General features: G+C 46.1%; 3 pseudogenes; all 3 read right to left on the bottom strand.

The window, feature by feature from the left end:
- Positions 1–3,055: 3,055 nt before the first annotated feature.
- LOC123057096 (probable methyltransferase TCM_000168) lies at positions 3,056–3,981 on the bottom strand (annotated as a pseudogene).
- Positions 3,982–10,761: 6,780 nt separating this feature from the next.
- Positions 10,762–12,693, bottom strand: LOC123057098 (probable jasmonic acid carboxyl methyltransferase 2; annotated as a pseudogene).
- Positions 12,694–12,870: 177 nt separating this feature from the next.
- Positions 12,871–17,924, bottom strand: LOC123062978 (inactive anthranilate O-methyltransferase 1-like; annotated as a pseudogene).
- Positions 17,925–19,364: the final 1,440 nt, after the last annotated feature.

The following is a 19,364-nucleotide window of genomic DNA, read 5'->3' on the forward strand; positions in this document are numbered from 1 at the left end:
GATTGGAAGTAAGGCCTTGCTCTGCATAGTTTTTACCGGCTAAGGGTTATGGATGAAATGAGGCTGGAAACTTCGCACAGACAACTTAGTTGCACTACATTCTGCAGGAAATGTCAATAACCAATCAAGGTCTTCTCTTTTCCTCCCAACATAGAGTCAGGGCAAATATTCCTAAAGCGGTATTACAAGTCAAGTAGTATTACATTTGGCATCTGTGTCAGTCGTCAAGTGCCGGAATTTCAATCCACACGTTCAGTTTCCATGCAAAAGCTTTTCGGAATAAACTTCAACCGATCAACCTCGTATGCCACTCGGCTGCCGACGACCTCATGCTTTGGTCCAATAGATGCTCCAATGAGCAAGTTATGCACCTTCTTCGAGATTGGAGTACCATGTTGTTCCACTTAGGCTAGTCATAGTGGGAGTAACTTAGCTAGTAACATAGTGTACTCCAAGAAATTTTTGCTTATGTGGCAAGTAATTAATGAAAGGTGGTAACATAATATGTTACTGTAACGTAGCAATTTCCAAGATAAAATGAGTCTACAAGCTAATAAATGAAAGCATCTAAGATACTAGTATTATGTTATTTTGCATTATGAAGATAGTAACTTCGGCTAATGTCATATGCATGACACTACTCTAAGTTACTTCCACTATGACTAGCCTTATCTATGAGATTGTAGCTTAATTGATTTGTACTCTCAACCCCCTCCCCTTCCTCTGCCTTGTAAATGTACTTTGTTATCTATTAATGAAACTAGATGACCCGTTGTGCCAATGACGCAAAGGGCGAGGGCAAACCAAGCTTTCAAACCATGAGAGTAAGAGTATTTAGAGACCGATCATTAACTCTTTGTAGCATAGGGAAATAGATACAGGTACGATGTTCCTACATAGTGTGATATATTACATTGAAGGTTGGTTCATAGGGTGGCATTTCGCACGTTTAGTCCGCTGTGGCATTTCGTACGTTGTGTTGTTGCATGCAGTGTTTCTTCCTGGCAAGTGACAAAAACGCGTGCAACCAATGCGTGAGCAGAGGAATCCATCATCTTCCTGGTTCTGATTGGTGCATCGAAAAGACTAGAAACGGAGAGAGAGAGAGAGAGAGAGAGAGAGAGAGAGAGAGAGAGAGAGAGAGAGAGAGAGAGAGAGAGAGAGAGAGAGAGAGAGAGAGAGAAACCCAGAAAGTAAATAAACAGTCCAGAAAAATCAGAAGCTCCAGGTTCTCCAGCAGTTTTTGTTGTCGCTGTTGTAAAATTTGACCTATAATGCAGGTTTTTTTGGGCGTGTCTATGCTATTTGCCCCATCATTGAACCCTCAGTTGTATCGGATGGTTGCTATATTCATATAGCAGGGCAAAAGCCTATGTTAAGAGAAAATTGTGCAGTTGAGCATGAATCTAAACTTGGATAAACGAGCATTTCACCCTTGATTTTTCGCACATTTTTGCTGGGGCTCCGCGGTTTCGTTACCAAGTTCCACACTGTTTTGCATGCAGCCTGCAGTGAACTCCTTTCCAATCTAGAACGAGAACACAATGGATACGACTTTTCCTTCTCCTCCTCCTCAGTTGCCATGCGAGCACGTACGTACGCGCGTGCTTCTCCAACGAAACGTGTTAAGCGACAAACAAACATGTATACATACTGTGAAGCGTCGTGCTGTTTGGCAGGCGGGTGTTGCTGTTGCCTGTTGGTTGGTAGTCAATCGCAATTGTTGCTTCAGACATAACACAAACCTTATAGTATATCGGCTGGAATGTGCATCACCACTACCTTGTTGAGGAGCCAGTCCGTGTACCTCGGCAACAACATTTTGCTACTCCCTCCGTCCCATATTAATTGTTTTTGCTACTCCCAGCCTCCATCTCATATTAATTGTTGATCAAACGGATGTATCTAAGAAAAGGGAGTAATAACTAATCGTTGTGGATGGTAGGCCGGTAGCACACAAAAGGATGTGCTTTGATGACATAATGAGTTTGACATACATTGTTCCCTTGAAACGGGAAGACAGTTTTCCAGTCTCATCAAATATCATCTCCCTCCCTCGACGAGCAATATGGCCAAGGTACCTGATCATCATGCCTTCTTGGCAATATTGAGGATATCACTTATCCTTAGCGTCTCGGTCAGCTAGGGATTAAAGATTAATTAGAAATCGACAAATTAATCAATTTTATCGGCCGACTATTAATCGGTCATTTTTTTTTACAAATCTCAGATTCCCAACACTAAAATATGTTATATTCAACACTAAAACAATATTGGACAGAAGTGTTACCTTGATTCCTAGCCTTTGAATCCACGTATAATGACAAACAAAATAGGGCAACAATACATATAGCGTAACAAGGTCCACAAAACGCAAATAAACATAGTTTTCACAAGCATAGTACTATGAATAGGCCCGATTTATCGGTAGATTCCCGATATATCGCTTGTCATAATGATAAATCGGCCCAAACGATAAACGGTGAAGATAAGGCATAACCTTATCGGTCACCCCAAGAATAGCGATAAATCGGAAGATATTTTGAATAGTGAGTTCTTGGTGAGCGACGCGACAAGCTGAGCCCGTGGGTATCTGGTAACCTCGTCCTGCAAGCTTCCCTCCACGCTCCAGCGCCGCTCCGCGGTCCTCACAAATTCATCCATCACATCTCCGAAATGATGCACGACTATCGGCTCAAACGCGGCTCTCATCTGGTTTGCGTACCAGCTTGCGGTGATGAGAGCGTTGTCCCGACCCCGTGTAAAGTCGTGCACCCGCATCTCGGTGATGGAAAAGGAGCCCTCTGCTTGGATGATCTCCCGGAGCTCTTCATCCGAAGGTCCATACACCGGCACGTAGAATGAATCATACTTCGCTTTGTCAATCACTCCCTGTCAATCATGGTATGAGACAGAGAGTTCAAATAGGCGTGTTCAGTAGAAACCGAGATAATAACTACAGGAAAGAACAGTAAAGAAATGTACCTCTGAGGCCATGACACTTAAGATCTGAGCAAAGACTTCCCACACGTGAGAGAATTTCGAAGCGCGGTCATCAGAACGCCTCCCTGCAAGGGACACAACCATCCGGCCTCCTGGGACTAGTTCTTTGGCTCTCAGCTCCAAGAAAAGCGTGAAATCTTTCCTGAATTGTTGTGCATAAGCCTCAAGGACCATAGGGAGCCTTTCACTCCTGGCATGCTCATCAATGTCGTAAGCCGGAATCCAGTTCCTCGTTAGATCTTCAGGAACCTGTAAGGGATAAGATTTTGCTTACAGAATCAAAAGCTAATGGAAATGGATCGATCCATCGAGCAGTATCAAACTCACACCTTTGAGAGCCAATTCAGGCTGTTGGACGAGCAGAAAAGATGCATGGAGCCACTAGTGAAGAGCCTCTCATAAAACGACCCCGGCGTGATCCCAACAGTCACAACAGCAGGCTTGTTGCTTTGACGGAGCATGACCAGGCTCTTCACCACAGTGTTGAAGTCGTTGTCAGGCAGGTCGTTGAGGAGCACGCACACTTCCGGTGGTGGCTGCTGTAACTGAAGGCAGTGGCTATGGATGGCCTCGATGGCAACCGATACCAGTGCCAGCGCGTTTGGTCCAGAGGAGCAGCCCAAGTCCGCGATCAGCATTTTTTCGGGGAACGAGGTGTTAGTGCTGCTGCATAACTCAACGATGGTCGCTTCTATCAGGGGCTTCAGCCTGTTCTGCAGAGCATTCTGCAATAGAGTTTTAACTCTTCAGAAAATCTTGTGTAATCCTTTAGCTAAATGGTATGCTTCTCAACTTCACTAAAAATTCTTTTCAATCTCAGAAATGAAAGGATGTATTGAGAAAGAAAGAGTCAAAGAACAGGTTAGCATAGATCGATGAATTAATCGAGATAAGAGAAGGTACCTGAATACCGGAGTTGCTAGCATAGCTTGTTTCCCCTTGTCCTTGATTCATATGCACCATCTGCTTGGAGGCCATGACTTTGCTTGGAACAAAGCTAGGGTAGAGTCCTTAATCTGCAAGAACCAGATTGGGAAGGCAATGGGTTCAATCAACACTTAAACTGCTTGAGTTGAAAGGTTGGGTTTTTAAAAGCTCAAAAGGATGATGGAAAGACATGAATGGTTGGTCAAATTCTGATCAGCATATAATACAAACAGCCTGTCACTAGCAGAGGTGACATTTTTTTAATTAGCAGGCTTGCTATTTGTATCTGGTTAAATTATCAAAATGGAATCCAATGAAATAGACATTCTAGAGCAGCACCGATGCTACATTTGTCGTGTAGTAAGTACTAAGTAGTAATATGTAGAGTTCTTTATTTACACCCACCGTTCACTTAGTTTTTGTTTAGTGCTTATGCAGAAATACCTTCTGGAATTGCGATTGTTCACAAGCAACTACAGAACTAATACATATACATCAAGCAGCCAAATAATTGGTGATCAGGCATATGAATGAATTAATGCACTGGGGAAATAATCCAAAACATTTCACGCCTTGTTAGTCAAGAGAAAAGAAAATATACCTGAAAACCAGAGTTGTGAGCATATTGTTCCGACGTGCCCTTGAATATTCAAGGACCTTGATTCATATCCACCACTTATTTGGAGACAGAGGCTTTGCCTGGAGCAGGTCTAAACTCCATACTCAAATCCACAGAAATCAGATTAGGTAGACAATGCTGACACCGTACTTGACACTCAACGCTTCTCTTTTCTATGCCCACCTGCTTGGGTTGTATTTTCCAGGCTTATGGGCTGGCTGCTTATTGGTGTTAAACGTGATATAATCTTCACGTATATACCTTGCGTACAAGGAGAGGAGACCCTGGCTAACCGCATGAGGAGTAGTTAGACAAGATACTCATGTAATCTTTATCTTCTTTTATCTCTTGTATTTCTTCTCCTCCAAGATGTATCTCTACAACAACTTGTACGCATATCCGGGCTTGCAACCCATCTATATAACATGAAACACGTCGGCCAGGATAGGCAAGACGTTTACCGCAAGTCGCACATGGTATACAGAGCCTTCTTCTTCCACCAAAAACCCTAGCTAGTCCATCTCCATCACGTGCGCGCAGCCATGTCTTCCTCCTCCGCCTCCTTCCAGTCGATGTTCGGTGGTGGAGCCCCGGAGAAGCTCACCCGCACCAACTATGTGCTGTGGCGGACACAGATCATGCCGCAGCTGCGGGGCGCCGGCGTCTTTCATTACGTCGACGGCATGGCAGCCGACCCGGCCAAAGACCTCACCACCAAGGACGCCGCCGGCAAGGAGACCACTGAGCCGAATCCCCTCCATCCGATTTGGGTGAAGGAGGATCAGCAGGTCCTTGGATATCTACTCCAACACTTGTACAAGGAAGTGCTCGTCACGGTGACCACGATCGCCACGGCGCGCAAACTCTGGGTGGCGCTGGCGAGCATGTTCTCGTCGCAGTCACTCAGCCGCGTCAACAACATCCGCACAGCGCTGATTAATGCGCAGAAGGGCAATCAATCGGTGGCCACCTTCTTCGCCGCCATGAGGGGTCTCGCCGATGAACTCGCCGCGGCGGGAAAACCCATCCAGGATGACGAGCTCATCTCCTACATCATCCACGGGCTGGACCAAGAGTACCAGCCCCTCGTCTCCGCACTAGATGCCCGTGTCACCCCGGTAACCCTCGATGAACTTTTTGCCATGCTCAGTAACTTTGATCAACGTATGGCGCAGTATCATGGCTCCGGCGGTGGCTTCAAATCGTCGGCCAACTCTGCATCCAAAGGCCGCGGTGGTGGCTCTCGCTCGCGCTCATCTTCCCGCGGCAAGGGGAGGTTTGGCGCCGGCGGTGGCGGCTACTCCAACAGCTCACGCGGTGGCGGACGCTCCGGTAACTTCAAAGGGCGTCGTGGTGGTGGCAGTGGTGGTTCCAACAGGTCCCGTCCGGACTTGCCTCGCTGCCAAATCTGTGGCAAACCTGGTCATACGGCAAAGGACTGTTGGTACCGCTACGAAGAAGATGACGGTGATTCCTCGCAAGATGAAGAGAAAGTTGTTGCGGCGGCCGATGGCTCCTATGGAGTAGACACCAACTGGTACGTTGACAGCGGCGCCACCAACCACATCACCAACAAACTCGAGAAGGTCACCATGAAGGAGAAATATCGTGGCAAAGATCAAATTCATACGGCCAGTGGTGAAGGTATGGGTATACGTCACATTGGCCACTCAATTTTTAATACCCCTAGTCGTAAAATTCATCTCAAAAGAATTCTGCATGTCCCTAGTGCTCACAAGAATCTTCTCTCTGTTCATAGAATTGCTATTGACAATCATGTTTTTCTCGAGTTTCATCCTTTCTTCTTTTTGATCAAGGATCGGGCCACGAAGAAAGTTCTCTATCGAGGTAGATGCGTTCGAGGGTTCTACCCGTTGATTCCGGAGTTTAGAAGATTAAATAAACAAGCTTGTGGTGTCATCAAGCTGTCGTCCATATGATGGCATGATCGTTTAGGACATGCCTCTTTTTCTTTGGTTGAAAAATTACTTAGGAAAAATAAGCTCCCATTTATTGGTGAGCGCAATATTGAAACTATTTGTGATTCATGTTAGTGTGCTAAAAGTCATCAATTACCATATCCCATCTCTACTAGTGTCTCCACCAAACCTTTGCAATTGATCTTTTCTGATGTGTGGGGGGCTGCCCCCTCCTCTGTTGGTAGACACACATATTATGTAAGTTTTATTGATGACTATAGCAAATTTTCATGGATCTATCTTCTCAAAAAAAGATCCGATGTGTTTCAAGTCTTTCACAACTTTCAAGCTCTCGTTGAAAGAAAGTTCAACAGCAAGATCATTGCTGTCCAATCGGATTGGTGAGGGGAATACGAGAAACTCAATTCCTTCTTCCAAACCATAGGTATATCTCACCATGTATCATGCCCACACGCTCACCAACAAAATGGGTCAGCCGAACGCAAGCATAGGCATATTGTCGAGGTTGGTTTGGCCCTCCTAGCAGGAGCCTCCATGCCTCTTAAGTTTTGGGATGAGGCTTTTCTTACAGCCGTCCACATCATCAACATGCTACCTAGCCGTGTTATCAACAATGAAACACCTATGGAACGTCTCCTACATACAAAGCCAGACTATACCTCTCTTCGTGGCTTTGGTTGTGCGTGTTGGCCAAATCTTCGGCCTTACAATAACCGCAAACTCATGTTTCGGTCAAAACGGTGTGCCTTTCTTGGATATAGCGCCCAACACAAAGGCGTCAAGTGCCTTGACATCTCTACTGGTAGGGTATACATCTCACGTGATGTTGTTTTTGATGAGACAAAATTCCCCTTTGCGGATCTTCATCCTAACGCCGGTGCACTACTCCGCAAGGAAATCTTGCTTCTACCCTCTCATCTTTCCGGCTATGATCAAGGGGGTATTACAAATTGTGATGATCATATGTTGACTAACCCTACTAATAGCCTTCATGAGTCTTGTGATGATGCAGAAAACAGTGCAAAAATCGCAGCAGAAAACAATGAAGAAAATGGAGCAGCAGGCCCTCATTTTATGTGTCCTGGCTCGGGGGACATATCTACCTCGGGATTGCCCCAGGTGCTGCAGCCATGCAGCGGATCTTCCTCGGGATCCGCGTCTGGCAGCGATCCTGCCGGGACAACCACGGTAGGCGCAGACGCGCGCGCGGTCGAGTCCGCATCAGCCACGCGGCAAAGGCTGGCGGGCTGCGGCGCTTCTCCTCGCGCGCACGACTCCACGCTCGACAAGCGGCAGGCCGGCACTGGCTCGGGTCGTGTCCAGCGGAAGGCCCAACTGCGTGTGTACACGCGCCGCGCCGCCACTGCTCGTCAGGTGGGCGCGGGGACAGATCCGACCAGCCCAGGGCCCAGGCAATCATTGGGTCGTGATGATGCGACCAGGCCCAGATCTTCTGCGGCGAAATCGTTCCCCGCACCACGATCCACGACCACAGAAGATCCTACCCCGTCATCGCCTAGTGACGCTACCGGCTCTGGAGGCCCGCGCGGATCCTCCTCGGGATCAGGCGAGGATCAGCTTGATCCAGACCCAGGATCTTCTGCGCCGGATCTCTCTACAGAAGCTCCTGCTGCTACTCCTCCACGTCGAACACGATTGCAACAAGGGGTAATTAAACCTATTGATTATAAACATGTTACAAAATATGGGCTGGTATGTTCTACAGGTGAACCAGAAGAACCCAATACTCTTGAGGAAGCTTTGGGTGATGCAAATTGGAGAAAAGCAATGCATGATGAAATCATAGCACTTAAGAAAAATAGAACATGGCATCTGGTTCCTCCACAACGAGGTAAAAATCTTATTGACTGCAAATGGGTCTTTAGGATAAAAAGGAAAGCTGATGGAACCATTGACCGTTACAAAGTCAGGCTCGTTGCAAAGGGTTTTAAACAACGGTATGGTATTGACTATGAGGACACGTTTAGTCCAGTTGTAAAAGCTGCTACTATTCGTCTTGTTTTGTCCATTGCTGTGTCCAGGGGATGGAGTTTACGTCAGCTAGATGTTCAGAACGCGTTCCTCCATGGTGTTCTGGAAGAAGAGGTTTACATGAAACAACCACCTGGGTTTGAAAACACACGTGCACCACTGCATGTGTGCAAACTTGACAAGGCATTGTATGGACTAAAGCAGGCCCCAAGAGCATGGTACTCTCGCCTCAGTAAAAAGATGCAAGCACTTGGTTTTGTTCCTTCAAAGTCTGACACTTCATTGTTTATTTATAACAAATCAAGTATATCCATATTTGTTCTCATATATGTTGATGATATAATTGTGACAAGCTCATCTGATGAAGCAATAACTGCACTGTTGAAGGATTTGAGTGTAGAGTTTGCTCTCAAGGATTTAGGAGATCTACATTATTTTCTTGGCATTGAGGTAAAGCAACACAAGGATGGCCTTCACCTCTCTCAAGAAAAGTATGCAACAGACTTGGTAAAAAAGGCTGGTTTGCAAAGTTGTAAGCCTGCACCCACTCCCTTATCCAGCACAGAAAAGTTATCCCTTGTTGAAGGAGAGCCTCTGAGTTCAGAAAATGGTACAAAATACAGAAGCCTAGTAGGTGCACTACAGTATTTAACACTGACTAGACCAGACATCTCCTTTGCTGTTAACAAAGTATGTCAGTTTCTCCATGCACCTACCACTGTTCATATGACTGCTGCAAAATGTATAGTAAGATATGTGAAAAATACGTTGAATGTTGGCCTAAATTTCAGCAAGTCATCCTCTACACTTATCAGTGCCTTCTCTGACTCTAATTGGGCTGGATGTCTAGATGACAGATGTTCAACTGGTGGCTTTGCAGTTTTCTTTGGACCTAATTTAATATCTTGGAGTGCAAGGAAGCAAGCTACAGTTTCAAGATCCAGTACAGAGGCAGAATATAAGGCATTGGCAAATGCAACAGCAGAAATCATATGGGTGCAGTCAATCCTAAAGGAACTAGGTATGAAAAGCACTAGAGCTCCATGTTTATGGTGTGATAATCTAGGTGCTACCTACTTGTCAGCAAATCCAGTTTTTCATGCCAGAACTAAACACATTGAGATAGATTTTCACTTTGTTCGAAAAAGAGTTGCAAACAAACTTCTGGATATTCGATTTATCCACTCTCAAGACCAAGTTGCTGATGGCTTTACCAAAGCTTTACCCACAAGAAGTTTTGAGGACTTCAAGCATAATCTCAACTTGATGAAGTTGTGATTAAGGGAGGGTGTTAAACGTGATATAATCTTCACGTATATACCTTGCGTACAAGGAGAGGAGACCCTGGCTAACCGCATGAGGAGTAGTTAGACAAGAAACTCATGTAATCTTTATCTTCTTTTATCTTTTGTATTTCTTCTCCTCCAAGATGTATCTCTACAACAACTTGTACGCATATCCGGGCTTGCAACCCATCTATATAACATGAAACACGTCGGCCAGGATAGGCAAGACGTTTAGCGCAAGTCGCACAATTGGGGGCAATAGTAAGGTACCAAGGTCAGCGTGCTTTGCTATTTTTCACGTTGGTCAGATCAGGATCAGGATATAATACTGACACAACCTGTCACTGGTAAAGACAATTATTTGTTTTAGACTAGCACACTTATTATTTTCATCTGGTTAAACTGTTAGCATGCGATCCAATGAAAAAAAAACAAGCATTTCAGATAATTTAGAGCAGTACAAATGCAACCTTTCTTTTGGAGATAAATTCATTGGTGCACATGATTGTGCCTTCGAGTTTTTTGTGCTTTATGCTGCTATACAATGCATTTGCAATGGAAACAAGCAAGTGCAGAAGAAATGCATGTACATCAAGAAGCCGAATAACAAACTAGCACGTATACGGTCTTCAATTCATGATGCGTCGAAAGGAAAAATATAATGAAATAATATCCTAGAATATATCATAGGAGTTTTGTTTATATTCTTACAAATTTATCATGGAACAGAAGGAAATATCTTGTACCTCTGTAGAACTTCAGTGTCACTCAATTGCGCTGTGGGATAGATACTTTGCTGAAACAATGAAAAATATATGTCTCAGAATCACACAGATCCGATTAAGTTTGATGTTGAATTTTAAAGACATATCACGAATTGGTGAGAGATACAGGCTAGCAGCAGTAAGAGCGTCTCCACTAGCCTCCCCAGGACGCCCCCCAGGACACCTTTTTAGGCTCGGTTTTAGGCTTGAATGGCACTTTTCGCCGAAAAACGGCCCAGCCACGCCCCCAACGCCCCCCAGGACGTCAAAATAGCGCCGGCAAACCCAGGCGAAATCCGGCGCGCTGGGGGTCTCTTGGGGACGCCGGCACAAGTTTCGGCAAACCGTGCCTCACCACATGTCCTTTTTCTTGGCCCACTTAATCATTTTCCTCACAAACTTTTGCTTGGGGTGGGGTGTGACTGGGAAGATGCCCTCTTTATTTCGCCGGATTTCGCCAGATGACCCCCAAGACACCAACTTTTTTGGTTCGGATGATGTTCCTGGGGTTCCAACGGCTGGAGATGCCCTAACACGCCAGTTGTCCTGTCATGCCTTGGTGAGCGATACAACCAGCTCGGGTTTTTGGTATGCTTGACTTGTTAGCTGCGAAGCAGGCTCAAGTTCTCGCTGGTCCTCGCAAATTCATCCATGACCTCTCCGGACAAGCCAAAATGCTGGACTATTATTTGTTCGAATGCAGCTCTCAGACTATTCACCATCCTGTTTGGGGTGAGGAGGCCGCTTGTAGGGTCGTGCACCCGCATCTCTGTGATTGAGAAGGAGCCCTCTTCTTGGATGATCCCTCTCAGCTCTTCATCAGAAGGTCCATGCACCGGTATGTACAAAGAGGCTCATCAGAACGCCTCCCTGGGAGGGAAACAACCATCCAACCTTCTGGGACCAATTCTTTGGCTCTCAGCTGCAGGAAAAGTGTGAAATCTTTCCTGAATTGTTGTGCATAAGCTCCAGCGACCACTGGGAGTCTTTCACACCTGACATTCTCATTGATGTCATACACCGGGATTTGGTTTATACTTAAATCTTGAGCCTGTACCTCTGAAGGATCAGATGGTGAAGGGACAAATGCTACTGGAGTGGTGTCAAGTTGATACCTTTGAGAGCCAATGGAAGCTGTTGGATGAACAGAAAATATGCACCGAGCCACTAGGGAAGAGCCTCTCATAGAATGACCCTGGTACAACAACAGCCTTCGCCGATTTGCCAACCAAGCTTTACACCACCAAGTGTTGAAGCCATTGTATGGGAGATCATTAAGGCGTACAGATACTTCTGGAGGTGGCTGCCGCAAATGAAGAAAGTGGCTGCAGGTGGCCTCGAGAGCGATTGACACCAATGCTACCGCGTTTGGGCCAGAGGAGCAGACCAAGTCCGCAATCACCGTCTCCCCGTGCGACAAGGTGGTGGTGTTGCTGCATAGTTCGACGATCGCTGCTTCTATCAGGTTTAATCGTTCCCAAAATTGTTTTTTTCATTATGATCTTAGTTTAGTTGTTAGTAATATAAGATATATTATGAGAAAATTCTTGATGAGACAGTCTTCAGAAGCCAAGTTTCAGGAGAAGGGACCATAGAAACAACACTCATTAGCAAATTAAGAGAGAAGAAATTGCCTGAAAAGTTGATTTGTGAGCATAGCTAGTTTCCCCTTGGACCTTGATTCATATGCACATCTCTGTTTGGAAGCCATGGCTTTGCTTGCAGCAGGGCTAACCTCCAGAGACCTTGAAACTGAGAGAGCAAGATTAGGAAGGAGATGGTGAGACTGAGATGTCCTGGAAGTTCAGCTCTTGTTTTTTATTCTAACCGGGGATGACTCTTCTGGCTAATTAATTATTTGGTGAAACAGATGGGTCAACGTGCTTATCAACAAAGAGCAGCTAATAGAAATGTTGACTGAAATATTCAAATTCAAATCAGGATATAATACATTAACAACCTATCACTACCAGAGTTTGTTTTATGTCAGCGTATTTGTTATTTTGAGGCCATGGGTTCGCTTGCAGTGGAAGTTCAACTTCTCTTTTTCTATGCTCAATAATATGGACAATGTGCTTCTCAATCTGTTACCTGTCTCTACTGTTTGGACCAGCAAGTAGAAAGGCTAAAGGGGAAATAATATGGTCAATGTGCTTCGCCATTAATGTTTTTTTCTTTAGCTACTAGAGATGGCATGTTCTGTACTAGTGAAGAGTCCTACTGTGTTCTTCAAACTACCATATGAACAGAAGGGAATTCCTATACCACACGAGAACTACAATATCAAAGTCAAACACATTATCGGATAAGGGGAAAATACAAACACTTGGCAACGATAATGGAAATATTATTTCAGCAGGTATTTAGTTTTTTCATCTCCAGCAAATATGATTGAATTTGATATTCAATTTTACAAACATGTCATGCCATGTTGAGAGATACAGAGCTAACATCACAATGTGTAGTTTACATAATCAAATGGACACACATTTGACCTCAAAGAAAGCATCAGTTTTACTATCATCAAATGTGATGTACCTTTAGGTACCTGATAATCATGCCTTTGCGAGGGATATGACCAGCATAGCATAAGGGCACTTGGCACACTCCTCTTGCAAGCTTCCCTCTAGGATATACCGCCGCTCCACGGTCCTCACGAATTCATCCATGACATATCCAAAATGTTGGACTATTACCGGCTCAAACAAAGATCTCAGAAATCCCACGAATATGCCTGGGGTGCTGAGAGTCTTGTTTATATCGGTTCTAGGGTCATGCTCCCGCATCTCCCTGATTGAAAAGGAACCCTCCTCTTGGATGATCTCTCTCAGCTCTTCGAGCGAAGGTTCATGCATTAGCCCATAAAAAGAATCAAACTTCTCTTTGTCGATCACACCCTGTCAATATAACCATAAGATCATGAGGTCAAATATAATGCTCGCACCTTTGATCGCAAAAGATGCATGCTAGAAAAGAAAGTAAAGAAATGTACTTCTGAGACCATGACACATAGAATCTGAGCTACAATTTCTGGAAGGAAAGGGAATTTGGTGGTGATTATATCAGACCGCCTCCCTAGCAGAGAAATAATCATTCGGCCTCCTGAGGCCAACTCTTTGGCTCTCAGCTCCAAAAAAAGTGTGAAATCTTTCCTGTATTGTTTTGCATAGCCTCAAGCACTATAGGAAGTTTTTCACGCCTAGAATGCTCATCAATGTCATATGCTGGGATGAGATTCCTCTTTAGATCTTCTGGAGCCTGTAAGGATAAGGTTTTGCTTACAGAGTCGATGAGTAATGTAACAGGATCGATCCATCAAAGTAGCATCAGACTCGTACCTTTGAGAGCCAATGTAAGCTATTGGACGAGCAAACAAGATGCACAGATTCACTAGTGAAGAGCCGCTCGTAAAACGACCCTGGTGTGATACCGGTAACAACAACAGGATCGTTGCTTTGACGTAGAGTGACTAGGCTCTTCACCACCGTGTTGAAGTCATTCTCAGGAAGATCGTTGAGGAGCACAGACACTTCTGGTGATGGTTGCTGGAACTGAAGACAGTGATCGTGGATCGCATTGACAGCAATCGATACCAATGCAAGCGCATTTGGACCAGTGGAGCAGCCCAAGTCCGCGATCACTATCTTCCTGGGCTGCAAGGTGCCGGCGTTGCTGCATAATTCAACGACAACCCCTTCAATCAGGGATTTCATCTTGTTCTGCTCAGCGTTCTGCAGTTGACATGTACTTATTCAGAAAATTCAAATTTATTTCTTGTTCTTATTTTGCATAATCTGGTTAGTTTAAACGCCAGTAGTCACTACAACACGGTTGTTGAAAGAAGGTGTTTTGGGCAGGGCATTTTTCTAAACGCCTCAAAATCGTGATTACTGAAAAAGGCTTTCGCCCCGCTTTATATATAAAGCAACGATCATCAACAACCCGGTACAAACGCACGCCTCCACAACACACGCACACACCCAAGGCGGGATACATAGGCGCTGAGCGCAGCAACACCAACCCTAACACTACAAGAGCAACCGGGAACTTCAACCGTGAACACGCCACCGCGAAGAGATGAAGCCGCATACGACGAACCGTGGGCTCCATGGCGGCGCCTTCATGAAGGTTACGACACCGGAGCGCCGCCACCGCTCGTTCCGAGGATCAGAGTTTCCCCTGGAGCAACACGACGGGTAATGAGAGCTGCGACGACACCTTCAAGAAGGGAATGAGCTTCGCCGCCGCCGGTCTGTCCGAAGATAGAACAGGTTTTCACCCCGGCAAACGCTCACCGCCACCGAACGCCACACCCCGGCTACCACGCTGCCCACATGGTGGCCATAGGGCAGCACCAAGCCACCCGCTCTACCACCACCAGGGCCGCCGCCCCGGCATCCAAGACCTTAACACCACCTCACCCAGGACCCGCCGCTATCCCAACCAAAGAGACGAGCGAAAGGCCCCGCCTTTCGCCCCCCAGCGTCGAGAACCAATAGACCGGCCAAAACTGGCCGCCATCAATCCGTCCTGCAACCCCGGGAGCGAGACGAGATCGGTCCTGCCGTTGGGCGCAAGATGAGCACGGTCCTGCCGCCAGGCGCGAGACGAGCTCGGTCCTACCGCCGGGCGCGAGACGAGCTCGATCCTGCTGCACCAGGCGCGAGACGAGTGATGGACCGCCGCTGGGAGAGGGCCAACCCTTCGACAAAAGTAGCGCCCGGACGACGAGCAGAGGGATCGAAGGCCGAGCAACCACCATCGCTAAGAACCACCACCGCAGGCACGCAGTAGCGGTCACCAGCCCCCGCCGCCAACGATGCTGGCCGGGCTTTGCCCGTCAACTCGCCGTGGCGGCGGCGAGGAGAGGAGGTGGGGAAGGAGAGGCCCTGGGCCGGCGGCTAGGGTCCCCCCCCCTCCCCTCGAGCGCTCGCGAGAACGTCGCTGGAGTCTTCCCCTTTACAAAACCACCACAAAATCGTGTTTAAGGAGGCGTTTCAGGGGAATCGGCTCAAATCATCTCTATCTTAAGGCGTTATACAAAACCGCCTTGGATTGTATGCATCTTTGGACGTGTTTTTCAAAAAAGCCTGAAATTGGAAGAGATTTGAGGCGGTTCTCATAAATGCCTCTCAATCAATTGTGGCGTTTCTCAGAAATCACCTCCAATCGTGGCGCTGTGCTTAGAGGGTCGGATGGCGTGGCAGGATGGTCGGTCTCCAAGCTGGCCATATTTGCGGCGGCTGGTGCAATGAACAGGCGGCCGAACCTGCGACACAACTTTCAGTCAGCTTGCATCAGACTCTTGCCTCCGGCCTACTAGGCGTCGCCGTTTAATACCAACGTTGGGGGCAGAGGCTGAACGCACGACCAGGCAGTTCTTGTCTTCGTGTTGTGTGGATAGGACGCTATACAGATCGTGGGACGTGTCCATGTATATCTGACTATCTGTATAGCTAATAATATACTCATGTGGTTGTTAGTGTGCTACAACAGCCCGTTCCTGTGTTCTAGTCCTGTGCATAGTTTAAAAAAATAACGTGAACCGGTGTCTTGCCCAGGTTTTTATGGTGTGCCGGTCTTTTAGTAAAAAAGCAGAAAAATATTCAGAAAAAAGGTGCATCAACAAGGAATAAAACACCTAACCTTTAGGGAAGGCATGCTAAAGGCCCAATAACCAACTAGGCTAATAACACTTTGTGATTTATTAATGATTTACATCCAATATTATGTGTATTCATTTGATGTGAAGTCAAAATTTTGAAAACTTACCTTAAATATTCCAGTTTTTTGTCGCAAATGAACCGATAGACCAGAGGTCCGACCACTAAAACCCTGAACCAGAAGCATCACCGGTTCTGTTGCCGGTTCGGTTTTTTAAACTATGGACTTGTGACATTCTGTCTGTAGTCCCATACTGCTTAGGGCTTAGGCAACAAGAGTCCGATGTACTTAAAAGGAGGAAACGTGGTTACTGATTCAGAAACCACAACTATAGTACCAGCTAATGGGTTTAAGGCTTAGGTTAATTTGCTATGTAAAACACGGAAGGTGCGTTTTAAGAAAACGCTGCATAAATTGTTAAGAGGAGTTTTTGTGTCTTTTGGTGGCGATTTAGATGACATTGTAATATCAACCGTGTTGTAGTGAATATAAGATACATAATTATGAACAAATTCTTGGTGAAACAATCTTCGGAAGCCAAGTTTCAGGAGAACGTAGAAACAGCACTAACAAATTAATCAATAGAGGAGAAAATACCTGAATACTAGAGTTGTTAGCATAGCTAGTTTCCCCTTGTCCTTGATTCATAATCGGTGCCGTCTGTTTGGAGGCCATGGCTTTCCGTGCACCAGGCTCAATCTCCAAAGACCTTGAACCTGAGAAAACAAGGTTAGGAAGGAGATGGTGATGAAGCCCTTCAGTTCTACCTTTTATATGCTGCCCGGGCTGCTTATTGGGTGGACCGATAGGGGCTGCTAACAGTTAGATTGAATGAAAGAGTCGGTCAAATTAAAATCAAGATAACAAATTAACAACCTGTCACTACAGGAGTTTGTTTTAGATCAGCAGATTTGACATTTTGAGGCCATGCCTTTGCTTGCAGAGTGGAAGTTCAATTCTTCTTTTTATATGCTCAACTGGGGATGACTCTTCTGGCTGCTTATTGGGGGCAATTACTAAGGTATAAACGTGTTCATCAATTGTTATCTGTCACTACAATTGGGGGCAGTTATATGGTTGAAAGGTTGAAGGGTCAAAATTCAGATAAGAATAACGACCTGTCACCGCCAGTTATGATACTCTTAAACCGGTGTGTACAGAGACACCGAAGGAGGAGGGTAGGCGGCATTTCGTCAAACAGATGGCGGGCCATGGAGCGGCGAGGGAGCGAGTCAAGCTTCCAGGCCCCTTTTTGCTTCTCTTGTTAGCAATCCGGCGACTCTGGTAGAGGTAGACTAGCTTCTTCGCCTCCAGCGACGGCGCAGGGAGTAGAGGCAGACGACTACGCCGCCACGTTCTTTGACCACCTGCACGCAGCCAGTAGAAATCCCGTCAGGATCCGCGGCATATACGGCGAGAGGAGGGGGCGTTTGAACGAGCAGAACCTGCGGGGAGATTGGGGCGACGCCGACGCCATGCGCTATGACGAGGAGGAGGCGCTTGAGCGCGTCGGCGTCGAAGAGGTGAGTCGAGGAGCGCCGGGATGGCGGCGCCGTCGTCGTAGAGGCGCGCGTCCGGGTACGTCCGCCCCACCACCCACGGAGCCGCCGCGCCTCTCGCCTGCAACCCGAACATCCCCGACTCTCTCCGGCTCTCGCCGGCCGTCGTGTCTCGCTCGCGAGACCGTGGGAGGTCCGTGTCCAGTTCACAAGCTGGGCCGGCATTCTCATTTCGCTCTTTCTGGTCCACGCTATCTGGGCCAGCATTGAGAGGGCATAGGCTTTCTTACACCCATCCGTGCGTGCTCATTGGGCCAGTACACTGCCTCTGCGTTCGAGCTCTCCGCTTGATTTGCATTTCGAACATTTATTTTTGTCGGAAGTAGGATAACATAGTTTTTTTTAAAGCACCCCATATGAGTATTAATTAAGCCAAAGAAAGTTCTTACAATCATTCGTTACAGCATACACCACGCAAGGCGAAACAGAATTAAAAAGAATCCCATCGGACCTAGTACTAAAGCTAAACTTAGCAATCTCATGTGCCATCACATTGGCAGTCCGACTTATCTTTGCAATATTAAAATTTTGGATCATCCTAGATATACTCAGAGCCTCATCCATCAGATCAGCCAGAGGGGACCTGTCAAGCTTCTCATTTGCAAGAAACGTGTTACGAAAGCACAATCAGTCTCTAAAATAATAGATTGGTGAAGGGTGATACCTATATAAAGTCCTGCGAGGCAAGCATGGAGCTCAGCTTCATTCACACTGATACACCAATCAATAAAGTCCCATGAAGAAACAATAATATCTCCAAATGAATTACGAGCTACGACCCCCACACTGGCTGCATTAGTACTCTCCACAAGACTGGCGTCAATATTGATCTTGATATGATCATTAGGGGGAGGAGTCCACACCACATGATCTTTTAACGGTGTGTAATCCGCTACAACTCCGCTCATCTTCTCCCTACCTTTGTTGCTCGTCTCCAATTGAGCGGTGTCATGACTAGACGTAAAAGTGGTTCAAAAATTGTTGCTAGCCTCTTCAGTACCGTGCATTGCCCTTTCTCACCTTGAGAGTTGGTGCAAACTTCGCCGGTGCATCCAAACCCCGTGATACGATTAAAAGAAATATGCCCTAGAGGCAATAATAAAGTTATTATTTATTTCCTTATATCATGATAAATGTTTATTATTCATGGTAGAATTGTATTAACCGGAAACATAATACCTGTGTGAATACATAGACAAACAGAGTGTCACTAGTATGCCTCTACTTGACTAGCTCATTGATCAAAGATGGTTATGTTTCCTAACCATAGACATGAGTTGTCATTTGATTAACGGGATCACATCATTAGGAGAATGATGTGATTGACTTGACCCATTCCGTTAGCTTAGCACTTGATCCTTTAGTTTGTTGTTATTGCTTTCTTCATGACTTATACATGTTCCTATGACTATGAGATTATGCAACTCCCGTTTACCGGAGGAACACTTTGTGTGCTACCAAACGTCACAACGTAACTGGGTGATTATAAAGGTGCTCTACAGGTGTCTTCGAAGGTACTTGTTGGGTTGGCATATTTCAAGATTAGGATTTGTCACTCCGATTGTCGGAGAGGTATCTCTGGACCCTCTCGGTAATGCACATCACCTAAG

Source organism: Triticum aestivum, chromosome 3A, assembly GCF_018294505.1.
Source record: "Triticum aestivum cultivar Chinese Spring chromosome 3A, IWGSC CS RefSeq v2.1, whole genome shotgun sequence".
NCBI lineage: Eukaryota > Viridiplantae > Streptophyta > Magnoliopsida > Poales > Poaceae > Triticum > Triticum aestivum.